Here is a 23,185-nt window from a genome sequence, read left to right on the forward strand (position 1 = left end):
TGCCATGCACCATTTCTAAAATATGAAGGGCTCATCAAGTCATGCTAAAAGTACAATGTGTTACTGCAAAAAACAACACAGAATGATACTAGCTTCACCAGTCCAGTGTTCCCTCATCTGTCCTCTGTGTGCGTTAGTGATTGTTTTGTTTGAGGCTTGTTGCATGGGGTGAGTGTGTCATGTTTGCTACAGACACACGGTGAACCAGCAAGAAAAAAAACAAAACAAATAACAACAAGGTATGAATAAAACATGAGTGAACTAACCCAGGCCCAAAGGCAGAGGTTTGAAGCATATTCTGCAGCAAAAAAAGCTTCAGAGTAATTGGTTTGGGGTAAAAGCGGAAGCTGCTGCTCCATTTATGTAATGAAGGAACAGCAACACAACCAGACCACTAAAAACAGCTACCATACTTAGACAAACACATCCACGCTTGCACACTCACACACGGTGACATGGAGTATAACTTTCAATGCTTAACGTCGCAAAATTGATATTAAAATTTTAGTTGTTTGCCTTGCAGCCTCACCAAAGGATGCTGGAGATAAAACACCTCCTCAAGGTCCAATTTGAATTACAAATCGGCCTGGAAGCCTTTTTGTATTATACAAGAATCTTAAAATATTTACCAACAACTCAGGCTTCACTGCTCTGACAAGACGCTTTATAACAGCAATGCTGTTGTTGTTCAGAGAGCAAAGTTCAGGACCAGATGTGTAAACAATTTCTACACACACAAAAAAAATTTCTACACAAAAAATGAACATAAAACTACCTCTTCATACAAACAAAACTTGACTGACTCGGTCAATCAACTTCTGTTGATCATCGCTGCACTAGTATGATGAAATAAAAGGGAAATAAGTTAATATTTCTGTAACTAACAAATTGGCACTAACTTGTTTCCACTTAGGCAGCTGTAAACACTAACACATTAACACTTTTTCAGTTGATACGGAATACTTGTTAGCTTATAGTTGCTTATTAACACCTTTAACTCCATTTGGTCTCTACCAGCTTCTGACGTAAATATGTGGCTGCTGTATCGCTGATAAATTCTACAATATGTTCCCAAGCTAGTTGTTAATTTAGTCTGTCTGTCATTTGTGGCAGAGCAGATAGTGTCTGATGATAACAGCATCTGTCTGTGGAGACAATGATGAAGAGAGGAGTAAAGGTGAACTGAATCAATCAAAGTTGTTAAACCAAAAGAAGCTAAAAGGATCCAAGCCGCAGAGTTGGGTGACAGTTCTCTGTGTTTGTCAGTAAAAGGGTCCTGGCTAAACTAACATTTATGCTGGACCATGAGTCTCACCCCCTGCAGGACACCCTGTCTGCTCTGAAGAGCAAGCTCAGTGACAGACTGATTCACCTTCGCTGTGTGAAGGAGAGATTCCCCAGGTCTTTCCTTACTGCTGCTGTCAGGCTCTACAATGACCATTGTTAGCTCTGTCATCCATCTGCAGTCACCGTGTGCAATGCTTTTAGTCACTTACTGTTCATTTATTTATGCAGTGCTTTGTAGCTGAGTTCTGTCAGATAGGTAGATGCTATTTTATGTTTGTGTTTATTTTTATATTTCTTTATATTTTTTTATTCGTATTTTCTTAAATATTTCTGATTGTAACTCTTATTCCAGTGCTGTTCTTGTACCCTGCTGTTATAACGCTGCAATTTCCCCTTTGTGGGACAAATAAAGGTTTTCTTATCTTATCTTATCTGAATCCTGGTCCTGGGTCCTTCTGTGTGGAGTTTTGCATGTTCTCCCTGTGCCTGCGTGGATTTCCTCTGGGTACTCCAGCTTCCTCCCACAATCCCAAAAACAAGCACATCAGGTTAATTGGCTACTCTACATTTCCCCTAGATGTGAGTGTGTGCATGTGTGGTTGTCTGTCTTTGTGTGTCAGCCCCCCGTGACTGATGGATAAGCAGTATAGAAAATGGATGGATGGTTAGTAGTTGTTATCCAAGCGTATACGATTGTTTTTGGAATATGCACATTTCTCTGTTTCCGGTCAAGGGCACATTTACATAATGGTTTTGTACACTATTCTTGTCTGCTCATCAGATTTAATTTTATTTTGCTTTAAATATTGTATCTTCTATTTTTTAACAATGTACAGTTGAAGAGGTCTTCAGTTTTATCACGTTTTGTTTTGCTTAAGTTACAAACAAATCATCTTATGGTAGAATATTTTACAATAAAATAAGTTTTTATAACACAATAAAGATGGAATATTAATCACACTTGATTCAACATTTTATGAAAACAAGACCTAAACATGCAGGTCAAAGCTTATTTTAGCCCACTTGAGAACTAAACTGCTTCCTATCATGCACTACTGCGGTCACTATTCATGCTCCAGTTCTTACGATTCAATGTGATACTACTCAACACAGTGAAGACAAGTTAAAAAACATTAGTGGAGATCCGCAGGGGCAGACTCACACAGGGAAATCAAAAACCATGGAAACATATCCACACGGGGCGATCGAACACCATGGAAACAAATCCATGTGACACCTCGCAGGTTCCAGCCGGGTTTAGAAGTTTGCAAGCAGGCAAGGTGAGATTCCTCCTGGGAGCTGCGTGCTGAGCGGTAAGCTGGAGAAGAATACAATACGTTTTATCACCGACTACACATACCCTTTTTTTCTGGTTCATTCAAAGACATGCAGAGCGCATTGATGCCACACTCGGCAACACCTACCAGCAGGATACAAATTCAGTTTAAACCGTTTCAATATCACTGCCAGGATAAAGTATGATATTTGCAAGTCTTTTGAAATGTGTCACTGCTGTATTTACCAAATATCCCACATCCCTGCAGACAGAGCGAGCCCCAGAAGGACAGAAGACCAGGAGGAAGCCACAAACAACTTCTGTAATGCTGGCCCAACACTGGACGATAATTGGGCATATTTTGGGTCTGCTTCCCATGCCCTGACAATTGCGGGGGTGTTCCAATTTCAAGCCCGGCCTCAGAACTGCTAAATTGATCTTGTATTGTGGGGGGCTTACAGATATAATGTTACTGACTGGATCAGAGTCTCCCGGATAGAATATTAGACATGTTTCATTTTTACGACTTAAAATCTTGCGGTGTGAAAGGAACAGCAATGGAATACAGAGCAGAAATCTCTAATGCCCAATGAAAGTGAGCTGACTATGAACTGTCACGAACCAGATCTTGTTATTATTCACCTCCAGCTCGTGCTGCAAAACGTCTAAGCCATGCTGATTTTGCTTTTCGGTGCAAAACAGTGACCATGTGACGACAACAGTCCTCCAAGTCCCTGGAATAACCTCTCTGAAACAGTTCAGTATAAAAACATCAACTATGTAGTCCTGCACCTCGACTCAACTCTCTGGTGTCCAACACTTTGATATATGTGTGGTTGGGATATCTTAACACTTCATTTTAATCTAATTCTGTTGGTTAATTCTCCTGCTATGATTCTCCTGCAATATGAGAATATTCTGGCCCGTCCAGTCTGTGTGCATAACTGAATGATGCAGAAGTGTGTTGGAGTCATGGCAGACTGGAGTGATGTGATATGTGATATCTCAGATCCTCTTTTTCAGTACGTTGCCAAGACTGAGTGGGCTGAACCTGAAAATAGAAAGGCGTTTAAAGGAGAGGTCAGATTGCTGATAATAGCAGCACTCTACAGTACATGAAGACTCTCACCACGGCATTCACTACTTAAGATACACTAAATAGTCAAGAGTATCCAGGCACACCTCTGTATGGGGCTGTTTTTCACGGTTTGGGCTTGGCCCTTTCTTCCAGTGAAGGGAAATCTTAATGTTTCAGCATACCAAGACGTTCTGGACAATGCTATGCTTGCAACTTTGTGGAAATAGTTTGGGGAAAGTCTTTTTTTATTCCAGCATGATTCTGCCCCAGTGCACAAAGCAAAGTCCATAAAGACATGGTTGGTTTGGTGTGGAAAAACTTGACTGACCTCAATTGGTGTTCCAATTCTTTTGTCTATATAGTGCATCTCACAAATATCTAGGAATCCCAGTAATACTCGGTTGTATTAGAGTGTATTCTTGGGTCTGTGAAAGAAGCTGTAGACATAGAACAGCTGATATGTTTATGAAAAGGTACAAATTAAACATTAAAGTTCTATTTAATACTTCCAATTAATGTGACAATGCTCTTGTCAAATAGTTTAATACTTTTCTCTGCTGGATGTCACTGTTAATTTCTCAATGCTGTTAAGCGCAACGATTCCTGTGAAGCCACTGCTGTCAACTTGATGACTTTGTGAGCAGATTTTGGTACTTTTTACATAACCCTGACACCCTCATATCTGAAAAGAAAGCACTCCCTGCTTGTCTCATAAAGAAAAAATGTCAAAAGTGTTTCCCAACCAGGGACCAGGGACCAGGGCAACACATTCTAGTGGGTTTCTGAAAGGGCAACACTGTAGCTGCTTTCCTAACAAAAACAAAAGTTAGCAAGACTAACATTATTATGCCCTCAAGTTCCTCCTTATGTACCTTATATGGCATTAAAAATTACTAAAGAGAAACAATTCACCAGTGGATATCTAAGCAAAGTTGTATGGGTTGACATTTTTGTGGTCAGACCTGCAAGCCTAGATGCCTTTGGCTGAGTGAGCCATAAAGGCTGCAGTCCTTACTATTGAAAAGAATAGCAATTCAATTAGGACAAAACAGCTCTGGTTGTCAGGCAACACCAAGGCCACACCATTCTTCGCATTGTGCCATTCAGCCGTTTCATAAACCGTAATGACATTAAAATGAGAATCACAGCCAAGGATGATTACAAACCTTTTGAAAAGCCTGGATGAATCGCAGTCCTCACCCACGTCCTGTTTTGTTTGATTCGGTTAATTGCTGCGGTAAAGATGTGACTTTTGGTTTGATAGTATTACCTCGGTGAACAATGAGGACCGTGAGGCGTACAAGACAAACTATACATTCTATCACAGCGTCCACACAGCCTGTAGCACAGTTCACAGAACTGGTTCTAGGCAAGGTCAGTCAAACAACACAAGGTCTTTTAATTTCAAGTTAAAACTAGAGCTGACATTTAATAGAAAGTTCAAGCACACTTCATTTTTCAATCTTGATATTTTCAAACACAGAGCAGAAACTAATTTAGTTTGTCTATGTATGAGACTTGTATGCTGTTTTGTTTTCACAAAACATTTCTGACCTATTCTGGATTCAAATGAAATATGCATGTTTTCTTTTTTTATTATTATTATTTTGCTGGGCACAATTGAAAATTAATAGCATTTTTAAAGGTCATATGGTTACATCAATTTATTCTCTCTGCCCACTAAAGCAGGGTCAGAGGGGGTTGGAGTCAGCACTGGGTGAGAGAAAAGGTTCATCCCAGACAGGATACCAGTCCATCACCGTTTCATGACATCCCTCTAGCAGGGCTCAAATGTGCCTTTCAGTGTGATGTCTCAGTTTAGCATTTAATTGAATCCCAACACATAGCACACACTGGTGCTGGACGTTATAATACTGATGACCAGAAACTAAGCGACTTCACAACTTTTCCTAACACAGCACAGAGAGAGACAGTCACAAACGCCATCCGCTAGACAGCATCACAGACATATCACCCTGACTTTGGCCCAACAGTCAGTCAACCTGGAAAAACTGGCGTTCGGGGCAGAGGTGCCGTCACACGTCTGGCAAAAACGACCTGCGCCCGGACAGAACCGGCGCACAGGGCAGAGATATCACCCTGCCTCTGGTGAAATGACCCTGCACATCTGTCAGCCCCAGGTACAGTTGCAGCAGCTAGGACATCCACTGAAACTACTGTACAGAATGGGAAGAAGAATTCCAACACTTTTCCAACAGTTTCATTAATATATTTTGAATTCTAAATTAATTTAAAAGGTAATAATCAAACAAACAAATGAAAGTCTCCACTGCACTGGTAGCATAAATAAAAACAGGCCCACATAAACTAAATAGCAAACACCTGCTTTGCATTTCTAGGTTATTGCAGTTGCGGTCCTGTAAAACTGTTATATTTTATACTGAATAATATATTAGCAAGAGTAAACAAAAACAAAATAACAAGAGTGGTTCATCTTGGCCAGCCACTTTAGAGTTTCATTAAATCAGCAGGGTTTCCACACTCCTTTGATCAGCCATGCCGTCCTTTCGATGAATCATCCAGTTCTTCTCTCCAAGCTCAGCCACTCACGGATAAACACACAGCGAAATGTACAGTAGGTGGTCGTGCTATTACAAAGACCAATAACACAACAAGGAGTTATGACTAATGCCTTCTCAACTTTTCACGAGCCCTTTTCAATCACTTTTATTCTTAAGGGCACAAAGGCAAGTTGACACACAAGGACGACACACACCACACTTCAGTGTATTTGGAACATTTATGAAAACATCAACAGACAAAAGAAAAAGTCTCACTTCAGTCACTGTGCAGGTCGAAGTGACACTTACAGAGCTTATAGTGTTCATTGTACTCACACAGGTCCTTATATGGTCCATATAAGAGTGGATATGTCAGACAAAGCTACTGTGCATAAAAATAAAAGTACTGGCACAGAATCTGCTGAATACATATATGAATATATATATTTTTTTGGGCAAACTTACTTATTGGCTCCATGGGTCTACATTTACCTCAATATCATCCCATCCATCCATTTTCTATACCCACTTTATCTATGCAGGGCTGCGGGGGGGTTGGAGCCTATCCCAGCTGAGGGAGGCGGGGAACACCCTGGACTGGTTGCCAGTCGGTCACAGGGCCTACACACAAAGACAGACAATCACACATGCTAACACAGTCACATCTAGGGGCAATGTAGGGCAGCCAATTGGTGGGAGGAATCTGAATCTGAAACTCCACACAGAAGGGCTCAGACCCGGACTCGAACCCAGACAGACACATGACTACCGCGCTGTTTGTGTGTTACATTGGTACATATACCTGCAAAACTTTCTCATCCATTAAGACTGTCAGGGTAAGCTGCAGAAACAAACCCCACTGATCTGACTTTTAAAATACAAGGCATCACTCTGGATGTGAATTAAATTACAGGAGGGCCAGCAAGGTCGATGAAAAAGGTAATTGCGGCTGTAAATTATTACTGGTCCAGCAGTTGAAAATTTTCCCACATATGTGTTCAAGACAGGATTAATAGTGCTGACCAGAATGTCGAAACACCCCACCTCCAAGAGAAATAAATCCAGTCTAAATGGGGCTTTGATCTGGACTGATATCAATTTGACTACACAGACAGCATGCTCTGTTAATGCATGTTATTATCTTTAGTTATTTATTATATCTAATTAAGTGGAATACTTAAGGCAAGCGCCATTACTTTCATGTAAGTCGATTGTGTAGTAGCATAGCCAGGATGTTCTCAATTGTCGACTGTCAGAGTCATGGCAGGCCAGAAAATAAGTAAATGAAGTTTGCTGTGTGCTGTTATTGAGTGTATGAGGGCTTAAATCTGTCTTCATGGCAGTTTGTTGCTGTGTTGTTGTGTTGTTTGTCCCCCTTGGCGTTTCCATCATTTTCTTGCAGTAGCTTTTAAAAATGGTGATTGTGGCAATGCTGCCTGCTAACAAGGATGGTTCATGCTCAGTGATTTCACATCTGCTTGAAGTCACACAGCCACGCCAGCTCTGCTAAAGGCTCCAGGAAATCAGCTTTCTGAGCAGGGAGAGACTGACACCCACATGATACACAACAAACACGTGAGAGGTCAAACTGTTGTTTAGTGTGATGATGGTGTGGTAACTTTACGTGAGCCAGTCAAGATGATGATGATGACGATGATGAAGATGATATAGGAACAGGTGTGTGTGTGTGTGTGTGTGTGTACAACAAAGATGTTCTGTCAGAGCTGTACAAAGCGAAGCATTAACAGTTTCACTTATGTAAGAAGAGAGTGACATAACACAACAGGTTGTTGGCTGAATGTGCTAATTAAGGCATACTGTGTGACCTGAGCTCTGATCAAGATTACAGAAAACTAATGTGAACAAATCAACATCGTGTAAAATTCAACCACCTTAGCCAGAGTAGCACAGTTTATCTTTACAGGTTGCTTTCATTGTGTTATACCTGCTATCCAAGCTAAACACTCACCGAGGCACATAATGTAATAACCAGAGAACCAGAGGAGAAGGAGGAGGAGGAGGAGGAAAGATTATGTCTCAATGAAGAAAAGTCAATAATCGAAAATGTAAAATCAATCTGCTGACATCCTGATCACCTGGGCTGCACGCTCCATTCAGCTGAACCAGCTGGATGGTGAAATGTAGCGGGTGTAAACACGTGCGACCTTTATGTGTAGTCTTTACCATCTAAGCGAGGCTACTTCTTGAGTTTCGGTGAGGTTGGAAGTACATTAATCTATTTAGCTGTGCATCATTATAAACACAATATGTTTCAAAAGTAGCAAGTGAGGTAAATCACGTGACCCTCTGATTCGCTACCGAGTCACTGAATAAGTCTGGAAACCTTTAAAAAGGTTGAAATGCCTTTTATGCTGCTATCTGCTAAACAAAGTATATAAATGCTGGTGAGTTAATTAAGAATGCCACAGCACACACTGTGCTTCCTTACAGACTTCTTTGTGTACATTCTGACAAACTATTTAACATATTTAACAGCATGACTTCAACCAACTATCTTCATCGCTGGTTGATCTGATGATTATATCTGTTATTATTTAATTGAATATTTGGTCAAACTGGTTACTAAACATCCATTAAGACTTCCCTGAGCCAACGGTGACAACTTCAGATTTCATACTCTGCATAAGTGAATGTAGAAAGCTCTGGATTTGAGGTGTAGTAGTTTAAGAAAGACAGCATTTTCAGCTTCTCATCACAAGTAGTAATATGTTAGAATATTGCTTTCCTCGTCAAGTAATGACTTTCGTCGTGACATTATAATTAAGATCTTTCACTTTGAACCTGTAAGCATTTATCGAACCTCATGCTGGCTGTCAAGGGCAGACGGGAGGCGAGGAACAGGTTTTGTTTTTAATTCTTTTCTCATTCTGAGACTCCGTCTGAGACCGTTTGCAAAGACCGTATTACAAATTAAAAATGATACAATCTGCGTCTTATTGCATGTAATTTTGTGACATACAAGTATTTTTTTTTCTATAAGATGACTTTAGATGAATGCAAAACATATAACCATTTTCTAGTAAAAAATTTTATTTTCATAAATGTCATCCAGGCTGCATTCATTTCCAAGAAAATTAGCTATTACTTACTGCTGTATATAAATAACGCGTTATTAGCCAACTGTTATTCTGAAAGATGAATCTGAACTTTTTAAAACAGGAGAATTGATCCTGCCAGCAGGGCTCATCACGATCTGCCACAATGAATACATTTCAAGGTGACACTGCTTGCTGGCGGAAGTCAAGGTTTTTCATCTTTTAATTAAAGATGAACTGATGAAATAGTCATGATGTAGGAGCTGGGTAGGGGGTTAGTATCTGTGATGTGAACCAGAACACCAACCCTTTCCCCCCTGAAACCAGGATTTGCTTTCTTCTGGTACTACATTGCCCAGAAGTCACCAGACCAAACAGCACAGGGAGCTTGTGCTAAATTAAACACAGGTCTCACCCCCTGAGTAAAGGTGTCAACTCACAAGAGAAAACCATTTTTTTTTTTTCCCCAACAAGAGCAACAGGTAAACGGTGAGTTCAACGTTCCCACCCCTTAAAAGCAGTCTGGATGAACATACTGTTCCCTGCAAGAACATCTCGATTGACTCTGAACCTTTACTACCTGCGGTGAGGATGATATGTTACCATGTACGTAAGCAGTTCATGGGGGTGGGGGGGGGCTTCACTCACCTGGAGGCAATAGGGAATTGTGACGGCTGCGGTACTCAACGTGAGTGATGAGATGAAAAACACTCAGGTGGAGGGATGGAAAGGTTGAAGGGTGGGGGGGATCCATGCACAGCTTCGTTTCCCTGCATTCTGTAACAGCAAGGGGATTCATTAACCCGGTCTAATACGAACTAATAAAGTTGCTTAGCCATTGTTTGGTATTGATTTCCTTTTTTTTGCTCCCCTTGATGACTGTAGCGCCAGCCCTTAGAGAGGTGGGTAGATCTGTTTGTTGGTTCATATGTCTGTCACAGCCTTAGTGGCTTTCATTGGTTTTCATGGTGAGTTATTGAATGTGATGTGCAAGGCTTTTATTAAGGCACCTGTGTGTTTGGGGAGCTCTCGTCTCAATTGACCTGTGGTAAGTTGAAGTTATTAAAACAGTCGCTCCTCGTTGTTTTCTCAGCATCCTTGTCCCTTCATTCCCCTACCTCCCTCGAAGCCACACACCTACTTGATCACTTTCTTTTTCTTTTGACAGCTCCCTCCCACTTGCTCTCATTCTTCATTATTACTCTTCTCTAACGCTACCTCTCACCCTGTTTCTCTCCTTCTACCCGCTGCCCACACTCTCCCTTGGGTGTTTTCCAACTCTCTGTAAACCGCTTTCAACTCCTTCTCCATCGACTGTCCTGTCAATTTACCTGTCTTTTGTTGCCTGAACTTGCCAACGCCTTGTAACAAGGGATCGTTTCTCTGGGTCTTGTGACAGCAAAAGCGAATACTTGTCATATTACTTTCATGACAGAGTGACTCTGTCGGGCTCAGGAGTGTCTAGGATTGCTTGCCTTTGTTCTGTTTCCCATGGTGTCCCTGTCCAACTCCAAAGACTGCACCTGAATTCACAAACGTACACCTGTATACACGAAGTGCAACAGTGTTTTCCTGGAGGACAGCATACAGTCATGACACTTTTAATTTATTCATTGTTTTTGAGCTGCATCAGCATGACTGGATTGAGAAATCAAAGATTGTCTGTGCTTCAATGCAATGAATCAAACTTAAGAGGCTTAGTAAGTCATTTACAGAGACGTGACTCAGACAAATCGGACTAGCTTTGTGAGGATGACAGACAAAAAAATAATCTGAAGGTTTTTTATTAGGGGGAGAATAACACTCCAGTCAAACATAGGCTGTACTGGGTTGCAAAGCACTAAATCTAATAGATACATTAAGTAGAACGAGTGCTATTAAATGGATCCAGATATAGCAGGGAGGCACCATGTTGCCAAAATTATGAATGCTTCCCCCTGTGTAAGCAGATATGTAAAGGAAACAGGTTAGCACTGTTTTAGAGACCGGGAAGAATAAGATCACTCTCACCAAGTGTGTTGTTCTGCTTTAGAGTGAGCTCTAGTGGCAACACGCTGAACCACAAAATGGCAACCATCGAGTGCTGAGCTGTATATTCCCAATTCCCACCAACTATTCCCAGGTCAAACGCACTATACAAGTGTGAAACTCTGTTTGCTTTTGCTTCTAATATTACCTGAGTCCCTTAGTGTTCATAGAAAAGTGTTTTTGGCATTGTCATAATTAAGAACGATCAGTTTTATGACATATGTTTACGTAAACTAAACCCAGCTTGGCTCCATAATTCTAAAACAAGATCTATGCCTTCAATAACCGCTTGACGTGTTTAGGTTGCTTGAAGTTGAGAAACACGACCACCATTTCACGCATAAAGAAAAAAATACCCCCTTCCTCAACACCAAAACAAACACTTCATTCCCTCGCTATAAACATAAAAACATCCAGTAAGCAGAAAACACTCACTCAAAATGACTTGAAGAGGGATTCTGGTAAAGGAAATGGTACTTTAATGGCTCTCACGAAGTGCTTAGGAGATCACAATTCTCCGAAACAAAACAATAATTTGCAGTGTGGTAGCCTGGAGATTTCACTAATGAGGAGAGATAGGGAGATAAACTATTGACTTATATTACAGTCACAGCTGAAAGCCCTTTAACTGCTTTGACTTGGCGAAGGCTCTGGATTCAAATGCAACATAAGTTATGATGTGAATTCTGTGCGTTTGGCTGTTTGTTTAAAGACGGGCTCGGGAGCAATACAGATGATGTTAAATCAAAGCAATTTAACTAGATCTGCCGCCTCATTCATTTTGGGTGTTACATTTAAGTGCTCAGATGTTTGACTAATTGCTAACTTTATTGTAATTAGTCGCAAACCAGAATTAAAGGGTTTGTTTGTTAAACATCGCACACCAGCTTAACTTTGGCTCCCTGCTGTGAGAATCTGGAGCTGTCCTTCAGGTAACTCGGACTGAAAGCAATTCAGCAATAAATCTCCCACTGATACAACCCTGTACGCATCTTGATTAAAAAGCAAAGCTATTCTATCACACCGCTGCTTGTTCACCTTTACAGGATGGGCCTTCCCCACATACAAATCACTGTGCATGCTCAGCTCTCCTCTCTTGCTCCTCTGTGTCTCTCGACACTGCCTCTGCAAAAACCCTGTTTATTATTCATGTTTATCATCACACCATGTCTACTGTTTGCTACCAGTTTCATGGATGGACTGGCAGCAATTTAGAGTTGCTACATGAAACCCAGCTTTACCGTCAACACTGAAACGAATCCCACTTAGTTTAACACAGCCAACCACATTGATGTGTGCTCGCAGAAAGGCACGCGCACACACTTAAAACTGCCACTGCAACCTCCCACACACCAAACATTCACATACAAACACACACACACATCAGTTCTGGGAAATGCCTGTTAGATCACCATTTGAGTTCATGTGTTTTCTCAACACCATGGGCTCCGGCTGGCAGACGCAGGGATCATTCAACACAGTAGAGAGAAGAGAAATGAAAATAACACTGCAGTAATTGCAAATCTGCTGAGATGGTGGATAATCACCTCACAACGAATTCTTTGCTTATTAGAAACCTGTTGCGGGTCTATGCTTCTGCTCTTTTCTGAATCCCGACACACGTGAGATGATAAAGATGAGAAAAACCATCCACATCCTGTTGGTTCCCATCTTAAATCCACGTTTCTAAACATCCTGTGTGCCACGTGAAAGCATTCATGTAATGGTTTTATAAGCCAGCCATTTTCTATTTTGCAAATATTTATATTTTCTTCATTGTTTATACACTGGGTGATTAAAAACACAGAAGACACAAGTCTGCTAACTTTCCAATGCGATGCAGTGGCAAGAGAAAGTAAAGGTTGAGGCTAAAAACATAAAGTACTCCTAGCAACAAAAGCCAAATGCAGAACAGGAGACATCTTTCATTGTGACATTGACTAGGAGAAGTCTGCACCAAGTGACTAACAGGATATGACAAGTGCATGAGATCATTGGATCTAATATTTTCATGGCAGAACATGGGCAGAGAAACAGTTCAACGACTTTGACTAATGAACGTTTGATGAATGTTCATATCATCCATCTCAAGTCCAACGGTTTTGTGGAGAATCGTAATTACAATAAAAAACCTTCCTCATCCCTCTTTTGCATGTCTTCAGCTCAACTGGGTGCAGCCTGTGGTGTCAGGTCTTCCTCAATGCGATCTTCGTTGCAGTTTTGTCTTAATAGTACGAGATTACAATATGTTCAACTTTTGGCCTAAAAATGACCTGCAGCTGGTAGTCCTGTTGCTTTTCAACATTACCATACTTACATTTAGTGACTTTCACACCAAGCCAATTTAAAAATGTTATCAAAAGGTCATGGTCAGTCTGGAAAAGGACATTTAAGAAGTGTCAAGAAATCCTGTTGTATGAATGCTTAAAACCAGAGCACATCCAGTGACATCCAAAATGCCTGACAGCGAGTGAAGTCTTTTCCTGTTGCGCATATTTATTTCATGATGCCCTAAAGACTTTATGTTTCATCCAGCTGATTCTGATACCACCAGACCCGCTGCCCGCATTTCTGCCTGCAATTACAATTCACAGCACACCAGCCCACTCTGAACAAAATGGGAGCCTCTAATTCCTGACAAGCACCGTTTCTTACCAGCCATTCTCTGATTTCTCAGGACCATCACTCCTTCATCTGTCTCACATTCACTTCTGTTCTGTCTGGTTATCAAATGGCATTATGGCTGCATCTCTAAGGCCGCAGAACGCTCTCACTTCACGGAGGCGTGTTAAATCCGACCACTTTCCTTCACTCCACTGACAGGAAATGAGATGGTGTCATGATGAATGTGGTTGATGCCTTTTTTTTATTTTTTTTGCACTGATGAGCTCAAGGGTGACTGGCTTTACTGTTTCCCAGATGTTGAAAATGGTGATGTCTGAAAATTGAGCTCATAGCAAATACAGAGGCAGTGAAAAAGAGAAAGAGAGAGAAATGATCTTTAATAGCAAAACTTTGTGTTTTTCATCTTTTCATAATCTGGTCCATGAAGAGAACACGTGTGACGAGGCACAAACTCACTTACAGTTGCAACTCACTTTGTATCATTTGTAACACCTGAATGCACACCCACATGCATTCACACTCACATACAAGCACTGTCCAAATAAGATGGTACTTTTTGGAGGGCGTCCCAAATCAGTTTTTGTTTCCATGGTGTTTATACCTCCAAAAGTATATATGTTCCCGAAGTGGCCTGGGAACATGTATGAACCTGCAAACAGTGGTGGACATCAGGCAGTTCAGTGGACATATGAACCAGTGTGAGTAACTAACAGAGTGGGAGGACATTTTCCCTTACTGGCTTCCCATCCACATATGCTGTCAAATGGAAACTGTCTTCACAAGACAAGAAGAACAAATTTCATCTTTTCATCAAACTTTCGAGTTTTCAATGGCCAGTTTGATGTACAAATAGGCTTGGGTCAGCATGAGTTTCCTTTCATTTATCTACCCCAACTACATGACTGTTTTCATCACAGATTCATCTATCAATTATTGTCTTGCTCAATTACTTAATTAATTGATCGGTCCACTTCATTATCTTCAAATCTCTCGTTTTGGATGATCAATAATCCAGTGGCCGTATTCTCAGAGAGCTCATAATTTAGTCTAAAAATTTCTAACCAATAGTCCAAGATAAGTAGTGATTTAGGATAATCTTCAGAGCATCTCTGAACAAAGAAGGAACAGAAACTTGGGAGGTGTGGCTGACCTTGTTAACAGGTGTGACAAACTGTTTTATGTGCTGTGATTGGTCAAAAAATAAACAAAAAAACAAAAAAACAGAAAAGCACTCAATGGATGGACAGTTAAATCCATGGGCCTAATTATAGAGTTTAAATTCTATTCTAAGACATGGGGCAATTATGAACGCTATTTTTAATTTAATGAATAAAGCGTAAGGCATAATTTAAAAGAAAACGTTTGAGAGCCCTACTCATGCAGTAGCCGTTTAACATGCTGATAATTATTATCTTTAATTGCTTACATTTATTTACCATGCAGGGACTTTAATAACTTATCTTAAGAGAAATAATTCATCCCTAGTGTTACAGCAAAATCCAAGAGGCAGGCGTAGGAGAACAGAGCCCAGCAGATCCGCCTCAGTCCCCGTGGCTGGGCGCACCAGTTCTGAGTGTGAAAAGCACTGGTATCTGTCACAGTCTAAAGCGAGAGGGAAGAGGAGGACTGTGAAAGTGCTTTAAATGTCTGTGTGATCACTCCGCTGATGAAAGGTTGTGACAGATTTTTCCAGTTGTCAAATATCTTAGTGTTGCGATCACTTTCATTTCTGGTATTACTGCGTGGTGGGAGATCTCTGTAGTTCAGTGTTTGGGGAATATTTCTCCAGGCTTGTTGTCACTCTACCATTTTCTCCTCTGTTTTATGAACTCTTAATGAAACTTATCACAAAAACCCCTCAGATGAAGGCAAGATAGCCAAACGTGGAAAAGAAAGCATGGTATTCTTCTGAAGGGTAAAACTTGTTAAATTTAGATGGATCTGTGCTAAAACTCACACTGCACCTCCCTGTGTGTGCTTTCTCAAAGCTAGAAACTGTTTCCTAAAGCTGGGTGTGTAATCTTTGGAAGGCACTATCAAAAAAACCCCAAAACCTACTATGTCATTAGGTTTTGTTGTCTTTAACAGGGCCCTGCATTGGCACCATTACTGTGAACTGAACTGGGGTGTGTGTGTGATGGTGTGTGAGCAGATCCCACCTGTTCTGTGCAGATGTGCAGCACTCATTGAGAAATTTGAACATATTTTAGTAACAGTGCTTTTTGTTCAGACTTAATTAGCACTAATATTACCTTGTATTGTCATGAAAGGTATTTGTACCTTTAAGGAAATGAAAAGATGTGTGTCACGTGTGTTAAGGTCTGTGTGCTTTTCAAAAGTACAAAGTGTGCTTCACACGGAGTTGACACACACACACACACAGCTACACACTCAAGAAGAGGTGTGTATTATGAAATAAATGCAGCACCCTCTTCATTGTAACAGTTTCCACCACAACAACACTACAGTCTTTGAGAAGATTTCTAATCAATAAAGAAGCCTTGTTTGCTCAGAGGTGTTCTGCAGAAATACGAGCGTGTAGCTTACCTACACACACACACACACACACACACACACCAGTGCATTGTGATTCTAGATCAGACAGGCACACATTGTATTGATGTGCTAAAGCACACCCACATCTACACATTTACAGGCACAGGGACAGACGCTCACAGAAGCCATTTGAGAGCTGCCTTCAGTAACTCATTTTATGATTAGAATTCTATTTAGTGAGTCAATATTGGTGAACTTGCTCCCCTTAATGAATTTATAATAGACACACACGTGCAAACACATTAGCACAAGCAACCTCTTTACTTTCCCCTGGCAGCAACTTGGTTCTCCATTGAGGGGTCATGGGATTAAAATAAAAAAATAAACAAAAAATTAAATCCACCCTGACACAAGCGCTTCACATTATTCTGAATAAATCACTTGCAAGATCAGAAGGTACAGCAGCTTTTATTCAACCCATTATCCTTTAATCTTTCTCCAGTAATCATATACACAAATCCCTACAGAAAATTGTGGCAAGCTTGACAGGTTTTCAATGACCTGACAAAGTGAAGCAGAAACTTTATAAGCGCAGATCCTCTTAATGCCATTGTTCATTGTGCAGGAACATTTCTGCTGTGTTCTTTGACTCTAACCACTGACTCAATTAACAAGAGAAGGAAGCCACCCTTTTCCTAATGTCAGCCTAAAAACCTTTCCCCAGAAACCAATTACTGGTGAGTGAGTTTGGCTAATTCGTTGCGACACGTCTGTCCGCAGAAAAACACAAGAAGACCAAGACAGAGTTGTGATGAGGGATCAAAGGTTCATCCCACGGTGAGATGATCTCCCCCCAGCCATTTCCCATTTCTGTCACTGCATGGTGACCTTAAGCTATAAACCAACAGGGGACGCTTAACTTAGTATTCTGCATTCAACACTGTGATCCATCACATTTTTAAGGTCAGCTTCTATTTCCAGTCACTCAATCAAAAGACACCCCAGCACATTCATATGTGCACAAATCCTTGCACGCAAATGACCAGAACATACAAATATGGAGATGTGCGAACATACACAAGCACAGATACTCTCAAATAAAAAAAGTGTTCACATACTCATACGCCATATAACAAATAAAATGGTGCACATTCACAATAGGCTCTGGTTTAAATTGCTTTCAAACTATTCCACGTAGATGAGGAAATGTTCCCATCACATGCTGAAACAAGCATCTCCCCCTTGTATATTTTTATGTACAAGGGGGAGATGCTAGATGTATAACATGCTTCATCAAGAGGATATTTTATTTTAAAGGAAAACGGTATGATTCAGTTATATGAAGCGAAAATTGAACTATCCACTGGGGTCTTGTTGCAGGATTGAAGATATTACAGGATATGATACTTATGACACCTCTTCTCAGGTCGTTTCACACCCATTCACACCTACATTTGTGAGACTAAAGGACATCCGTTTTGTTCGGGACTCACAGGTGGCTTCAACAGCTCGCATGCGACCTCAGTGAATCTCTCGGTTTCTAAATGGCCCACAATAGAGTCAATGCAATCAGTCATCTTGGATGAGAAATTAAATGTATAAAGTTATACTAGCCTGCCACCGTAGAATGACATCAGTGCTTACAGCATCTCAGTACAAAGCACTCAGTCCATATGGAGCAGAACAGTCACAAGGTAAAGTTAACACTACTAGCATTTAAAGCACCAGTAGATTAATATAGTAGCTGGTTTATATGAAGGCTAAGGACTGTATGCTATAAGTATTGGCCAGGCAATGTAAATCATTATGGTGGCTAGTTATAATCTCCCTAAGTCAGCTAGCTTAAGAAAATAGCCACTGAAAATAAAATGCTGCCGTCAACTGGTGAAACCCTAAGCTTTGTTCATGATATTATTATGATATTCATCCATAAACACTGACCAACTTCCCTCACAGTGATGTATAAAGTACCTCAGGCAGTCTAAGTGGCAAGTGGAGCCCAAAATGCGCCAATCCAAAAGAGCAGGTATATTTGTTTTGGCTTAATTGCAGTGAGTTGGGCCAGCAGCACAGTAGCTCATAAGACGGCTGATGTACATTTATATACTATGTTGAATGGTTGACCTACACAGCCTCCTGCTCTACACTAACTGACAAATACACGCTGCATTTATGTGCCGGGGTAAAACTGGGACATCTGGACTTTCAGTGGATTTCTGTGTTTGAAAAATATTTTCCTGAAAACACAGAATAACTGATCACTCCTTGATTAGAAAACATTTGCAAATTAGACTATTCAATAGTATAGTAATACATGTGGATAAAGAAGCGATTGCTACAGCAACAATATTTTAGGTAACATCAGACAACATTATCTGTTACTTTGGTACATTTCCTTCATAGTGAATAACATTTATTAGATTTATATGCATTTGCACATTTCTAAGTCTTAATTTTTTTAACTTGAGGATCAGTCAATACACGCCTGTGACAACTTTGTGGCAAATTTCTCTCCGTAGGCTAAGCTTCACCTTACTTTGCCTCAATGCAACCCCAGAGACCCACACAAAATATGCAACAAATTAAGAAACCTACATTTTTAGCTTCAGTCTGTGTGTCCCCGCTGCTGCTGAGACTCCATCTGTCAATCCCAGCTAGATGCAACAGGGTAGTGAGGAGGCATAAATGATTTTTCAAATGTATGTAATAGATGAAAATGTGTTATTTTGTTGAAATTGCAATTACTGATTACTGAAACACAGAGATAAGAAACTATATTAATATACACAGCTGAGATGTTCACTTGTTTAATAGCAAAGCGGGATATGCTTGTCTCATTAGCAACAAATCAACACGCTTACAGGCAGATATGTCCAGATTAGTGGGAATATAGAGTGTGTGACACAGCGTTAGCATGCTCCATTTGAGAGCATTGTCTTCATGGTTATGTCTGTGTGTGTGTGAGATAACAGGCGGTATGCACCACTGCCATCCATCACCCACACACTGTCAGCAGGGGAGCAAAAGAGTACACACACACACACACACACACACACACACAAAATGGAGAAAAAAGTTCAAGAAATGTTCCTCCGTGCAGTGTTAGACCAGATATTTTTGTGATATATTTTCACCACTATCTTCCAACACTAAATCCAACATGAATAATCAATGGCAAAGTTAATACAACACTTTTTGATTTCATTTTTAATTTTTTTTCTTTTTTTAAACAACACTTGTTCCATTATGTGCACTCAATTAGAAATAAAGAGGAATTAAGAATCGCTGGATCTCAGACTTCAACATGTGAGGCAGAAGCTACTCAGCATTATTATTTTTGTCATACTGAGCTGGCAATCCCAAAAGATGAGGCCTGTGTTTATTATACTCAGTGGTTAGTGTTTACTTTCCATCCAGGCATATCATGATCATTTCCCTACTTTTAATTGGATACACCTTGTCACCTTTTGCTCGCACCGGCTGGTAATTTACTGGAAGCGATATCTATATTTGAGATTTGTTATTTCCTGTGTCAAAACTTTGCATGTGCGTCTTCAGGCAAGAAAAAAAAAAGACTGATAAATAAATAAATAGGTAAATAAATGAATATAAATATCATGCCATGGCTGCCAAAGCATCTCTTGGTATCTCACAAAGGAGCCATTGTTAGCACTTTGGGGCTCTAATTAGGCTCATGAGTTGATGCTTTGTGGTTGCTGTTTTCCAGGAAGCAGACAGGCATGAAAAAGTTGGGAATGTAAAAGGTTCCTTTCACACTTTCACTTAATGATGGGACATACTGTGTTTGGGCTTATCAAAAGGCTTGTTGCCAATGTAAAGCAAACACTGCTAATTATATTGACAGCGCATGTCAGGAAGGGATGATGCGGAGGTGAAACATGCCAAGTCGAATATCACTAAAATGTCAGACTGACTTGTAGTTTAGATGTTAACAGAATTGTCAAGGAATCGGTTGTGTCTGAACTGTTAGATATTATGATGCACATGATCTTATAGATGACGAAGAACAAACTATGTGGCATATGGAATAATGTGACTTCAAGCAATAAGAATAAGAAACATGAGCATCATACTTCAGCTGAGAGCACTTGTAAACAGGAAACCACATTTTGCACTTGTGCTTGGCTCTCATCATCTTTCATGAGCTCTTCATCTGTATGTATCTTCAGAAAACCACTTCAAGTTACATACGGCGTGACAGAGCACTGAAGTACTGACCCAAGGCGGTGTCATGGAGAAATGAATAATCTGATAATTTGATTTTCCAAATGAACTCTTTGTTTGCAAAAATTACTTAGAATTTAATATATTATATGCTGCTTCCCCTCTTGTAGACGACAGTAAATGCCATTGGTACAGCACACTGAGACAGCTGGAGGTTTAAGAAGATGAAGTGCTCCAAAAAGCTGAGCTTTTATGAACTTAGTCATCAAAACTTTGATGATACTACAGAACCGTTATCCTGTAAAATATGTTTAATGGATCTCAAAGAGAACACATTTTTCACAATTATTTACTTAGCAGGACCTTATGAAGTCCTAGAGTCTAACAAATCCATTATCATACCCATTTGGTTCAACATGTCTTTCTTGTCAATGACAGAAAAAGTTTGGTTTCTTGTATCCAGTTAAAGACCAGACCACAGTGACTCCCAGTGTGCCCCAAGGTCACAGTTCAGGCACAATCTGGTCTAGCTATAGGGCTAACCGAGCGAACGTCAATCATCACTACAGCCAAAGATAACTACAGCAAACAGTATAGCGAGCTGGGTATATGCTACTTTTGAATTCTGCCCACATTTTATAAAATGCTCCTTATCATTGTGCCCATTTTTGAGAGTAAAGAAACTATGCGGCATGCGTTTCAAATCCATTAGTCCAATTTCACTTTACCAGTGAAAAACAAATTGTCAGCACACAAGAATTAGATGTTATAGTATCGCAAAACAGAATTTTACCTGTAAATATACTAATGAAGATAAAGTTATTTGTATTTGCTTCAATTCAAGAGTACTGCAAACATCTCTCTATTAAAAGAGCCTTTGCTGCAAAAATAAAAAAATTTAAAAAAAAACTCACAACACCCGTCTGTGAAAACGTACCTTATTGCTGTTGAAGGTGAAAGGATTGGAGTACAATGCCCTCGCTGACGATGCAACCGGGCACTCTGACACCTGCCAGAGTTGGCTGTCTGACTTTTAGCCTTGTTGCAGCTACAGTCTTGTTTTAAATGAGCTCATTTGTGGCTGCCTGCACGGGGGTGGACTGTCAGGAGGCCATGGCAGGGCGTCAGGACGTGGTGGTTTTCTTCTAGCCAGCTTCAGCCTGATCGAAATACAAAAGCACAGTCTTGTTCTGGGGCCTCATTTATAAAATGGACTTAAGGTCAATTTTGAAGTGACTTCAGCATAAAAGCAATATAAGTTTTTGTTTTGTTTTATTAGTTTCTTTGTTTGTTTTTTGGGGTTTTTTTTTTTTGCTTTTTAGAAAACCTTATTTTCTCATCTCTAATCAAAGCCTAGACTTGCATAAGTGCTTTTCCTCCTGATTATGTCAGGGTATTGCAGTTTAAGAAGCATATGCATCCAAGTCTGTGGAGAATTTTGCATGAGCTTTATGAACAAAGTGATAGGAATTATCAATCATGGGTGTGAGGAATAAGCAAACCTACACTAAGTATTTTTAGACACATTACAGACTACAATCTTTTTCAATACTGTTGTGATCTGGTCTTTCAGAAAGTTTTATTTTCTATTCCTAGTCCTATTCTATTCCTAACTATACCCTCATTTATGCTGTCATTATACTGAATAAATCACAAGGCAGGTACCATCAATTTAAGTTGATCACATATATGTAAATCTATGAACCCTGCAAAAATTTTATGCTTAGCATACTTTAAATCTAAGAACATTTTATAACTGAGGTCCCTGTTCTCAAAGTTCCTGTATAAGTGTTTTAAATCCTCAAAGCAACCTTTTAAAAATTCTATCCATGTTAATACATTTACATTTGACACAAGGACTTTGCTGGGCATTTTTGTGAGAAAGAAATTCCCCAAAAGAGTTTTATTCTAAAAAGACTGTGATTATGATTAAAATTTGAAGAAGGTTACAGACATATCCATCATCTGACCACTGATCAAAGACTCTTCCTGCAATGGCAATCAGTAGTCATGACAACAAGTGTGATAGTCTGGATTCCAGCAGTGCGTCCTGGTGGAGTTATGATTGATGACAGGCTCTTGTGCTTCTCTCTCCATCAGTATTTCTTTGGTGTTTGATGCCTCAGCCCTGCCCCAGGCTCTTCCCCAACCTCTCGCCTCAAGCAAATCATCTCATCACCCGAGCTGGCTAAACTCAGGCCAAGGGGGGCTTCAAATAAGAACCACTAGACACAAAGATGGATAAATAGATGCAAGCCGCTGGCTGCAGAGATAATCATCTTCTGGTGTGTCTTTAGAAATACCTAGAACATGTGATTAAGCCAGTTGTGGGTAGAGAGGGGATGTGCTTAAGGGATCAGAGTGTGGAGATGTGCTGCGATCACCTGGAGTGTTTGGACGAAAACACGGCACAGCGAAGGTAAATGTTGACAGGATGTGCTATCCAATATTTCTTGTCTGGAGAATGGAGTGAGTGCTCATCTGCTGCCCTCTTGCTGCACACCACAAACATGTGCATGAGTAATACCAGCTAATGAAATAAAATATTACACCTTTCTTATATAGAGCAATAGCTGTTAGTTTTTACTACATAATTCCTCTTATAAAAGAGTTTGGTACAATTGTACAATGT

At 40.2% G+C, this 23,185-nt stretch overlaps 1 long non-coding RNA gene across 1 annotated transcript in view; it reads right to left on the minus strand.

Annotated features, from left to right (window-relative positions):
- LOC124069830 overlaps positions 1-23,185 on the minus strand; it is a 106,017-nt gene that overhangs the window by 64,387 nt on the left and 18,445 nt on the right. Inside the window, exon 2 of the long non-coding RNA XR_006845111.1 lies at positions 21,491-21,713. This is a non-coding gene — a long non-coding RNA (uncharacterized LOC124069830). The remainder of the gene's footprint in view (positions 1-21,490; positions 21,714-23,185) is intronic.

Source organism: Scatophagus argus, chromosome 13, assembly GCF_020382885.2.
Source record: "Scatophagus argus isolate fScaArg1 chromosome 13, fScaArg1.pri, whole genome shotgun sequence".
Taxonomy (NCBI): Eukaryota; Metazoa; Chordata; class Actinopteri; family Scatophagidae; genus Scatophagus; species Scatophagus argus.